The sequence below is a fragment of the Neovison vison genome, chromosome 4, assembly GCF_020171115.1.
Source record: "Neovison vison isolate M4711 chromosome 4, ASM_NN_V1, whole genome shotgun sequence".
NCBI lineage: Eukaryota > Metazoa > Chordata > Mammalia > Carnivora > Mustelidae > Neogale > Neogale vison.
In genome coordinates, this window is record NC_058094.1 from 132,763,821 (window position 1) to 132,766,292 (window position 2,472).

General features: G+C 38.7%; 1 pseudogene; it reads right to left on the reverse strand.

Moving 5' to 3' along the window:
* Positions 1 to 617: 617 nt before the first annotated feature.
* On the reverse strand, positions 618 to 2,059 carry LOC122903994 (annotated as a pseudogene).
* Between the last annotated feature and the right edge of the window lie 413 nt (positions 2,060 to 2,472).

The window sequence follows — 2,472 nt, forward strand, 5'->3', positions numbered from 1 at the left end:
CTGAGGCTAATCAGAAGGAGAACAGCAGAGCAAAAGCTATACATCAGGAGTGAGATGGGACACAAGCATCATAGGGATGCTGAACATTCCAAGTATGTCTTAGACTGAGTCCCAGTGGTTTCCTTGAATGTGTATTCTGTTCCACTATAAGCTTCCGTTTCTTGCTTAAACAAGCTCAAAATTGTTTCTGTTATATTCTATCAAAAGCAACTTAAATAATCCCAAAAGTGTTCGATTATTAATTTTTTAGTCTATTACAAGTATTCATGTCTTTTAGTTTCTCTTTTTTTTGTGTGTACACATTTAGTTTTATTGTAACAAAGCAACTTGTACACTTTTAATGTTTAAACCTGAGCATCATCTTTCCTTTCCAGTGGAAAAAAAAAGAAAATTTAAAAATAAACAGGAACAAAATTACAATAGAGAATGTCAATTCCAAATAAGATGCTACAAGTTCTGCTGATTCTCCCATCGAGTGGCAGGGCTCAAGTCATCATTAGGAGAGAGTTTTATTTTAAAAGTGTCATCTTAAACTGCAAGGATGTCCATTAAACATCACAATTAAACGTGCCAAAGGAGAAGCCATGTTATCAAAATGCCCGCTTAACCTGCCCAAACATCTCAAACCCACCCTTTGCTGACCTTCTATAACCCCATTTTTTAAAGTTTTTTTTTTCTTTTTTTTAAATAAGAGAAAGTAGACAGGTACATGTTGGTAAATGCTAACTGTCCATATTCACATAGAGACACAGTGTAATCTCTGAGCCCAATATACAGAGAAAGGAGGAAAAAGCTAGAATGCTATGCACTACTACACAGGGGCCTAGCACCCTCCCGCTTCCAGCAGAGCTAAAGGAGCAGAAGGTTTTTCTTTTTTTCCCACAGAGCACGGTGGTGTTGATTCCATAAAGTTTTTTGTTGTTGTTGAGACAGGAAGGGACAAAAATGAATTTGGAACAAAAAGGGGTAGAGATTCTTTTCCCACTATATTCTGCTCAAGGTATTTCCCCCCCAAATAAGCTGAGAACCATGGTATAAAGGGAGAGAAAAAGGAGACTTCAAAAAACAGGGCGAATGAGCACAAGAGGAGAAAAGAAAAAGGAAAAGAAAAAGAAAAAAAAAAAAAAGACGGCAACTTGCTCCCAGGGACTGAAGAAAATTTTAAAAGGAAGGTTGGAATCCATCAGTGTTCCATTACTCATCTTCTCCTTCATCCTCCTCTCCTTCCTCCCCCTCATCAACATCTTCCTCTTCTTCACCTTCATCCTCATCTCTTTCATCAATATCTTCCAATCCTTCATCATCATCATCATCATCATCATCCTCTTCTCCTTCCCCTTCTTCGTCATCCATATCGGGAACCAAGTAGTCCTTTAATGGATTTGGCCAAATATCATCTGTGATGACCTCTCCTAACTCATCTGCACTGCATCAGAATGGTCAGTAAACCAGGTGAAGAAGCTCTCTGGTTCCTCATGCTGTCTCTTCCTGCTGGCTTTATTCTGTTTGACTTGAACGTTTCGTCCTTTCCAGATTTCCACTTCATTTCAGTGGACTTTGAAGATGGATCACCATTCTCATTCAGATGAAATTCTTTGGAGAGAACTTTATTTTCGAAGTAAGGGTTTTCATCAAAATAAAAATCTATTCTGTAACCTGATTTAATATCTTCAAATTCTGTCACTTCAACTCTTGTCAAATAATGTAGCACCTCTTCATCCTCCTCCCCAAGCAGTGCAGACACTTGTGGATGGTTGACAAATGTTGTTACCCCAAAATTGGGGGTTTTGGTGATCGATTCCGACCTCTTCTGAAAAAATGGTTGGTGGAGTTTGTTATATTTCTGTTCTACTTTCAAAATCTCCTCACTGGCTTGTTCATTAAGTCTGTCTATTTCATTTTGTACTTCATCAATATGTTCAGTTACTTCTTGCTGTTCTTTTTCTCCTTTATGCAAGCGCTGAGATGTTGACGTCTGCCCTGGCTTGGGAGCAGGAGGCTGTCTCGGTTTCTGCGTTTGAGGTGGGAGTGAAGACTGGGGTTTGGGGGCCATGCTGCAAGGAAACTTAGTTTCTCTTTGAAGTTGCGGGAAGTATCTTTACCTGAATATTTTACCTATCTTAATTTAACCCATCTTAATTAAACTAAATTAAAACTACATTTATGACAAACACCGCCTTGGCAGCATTCCAGTTATTTTTTAAGGAAATATGCAATAATTTGTCTTTTTGCAGATTTTTAGGGGAAAAATCATTGGCTAGAACAAAAGTAGACTGAAAAAATAAGTAGTTTGAAATTAATATTTTCAGACCATGGATTTTGTGTGTTTTATTTTTTCCCTATAATTAATTACTTAAATGGGGCACCTGGGTGGTTTGGTGGGTTAAGCCTCTGACTTCGGCTCAGGTCATGATCTCAGGGTCCTGAGATCAAGGCCCGCATCGGGCTCTCTGCTCAGCGGGAAGTCTGCTT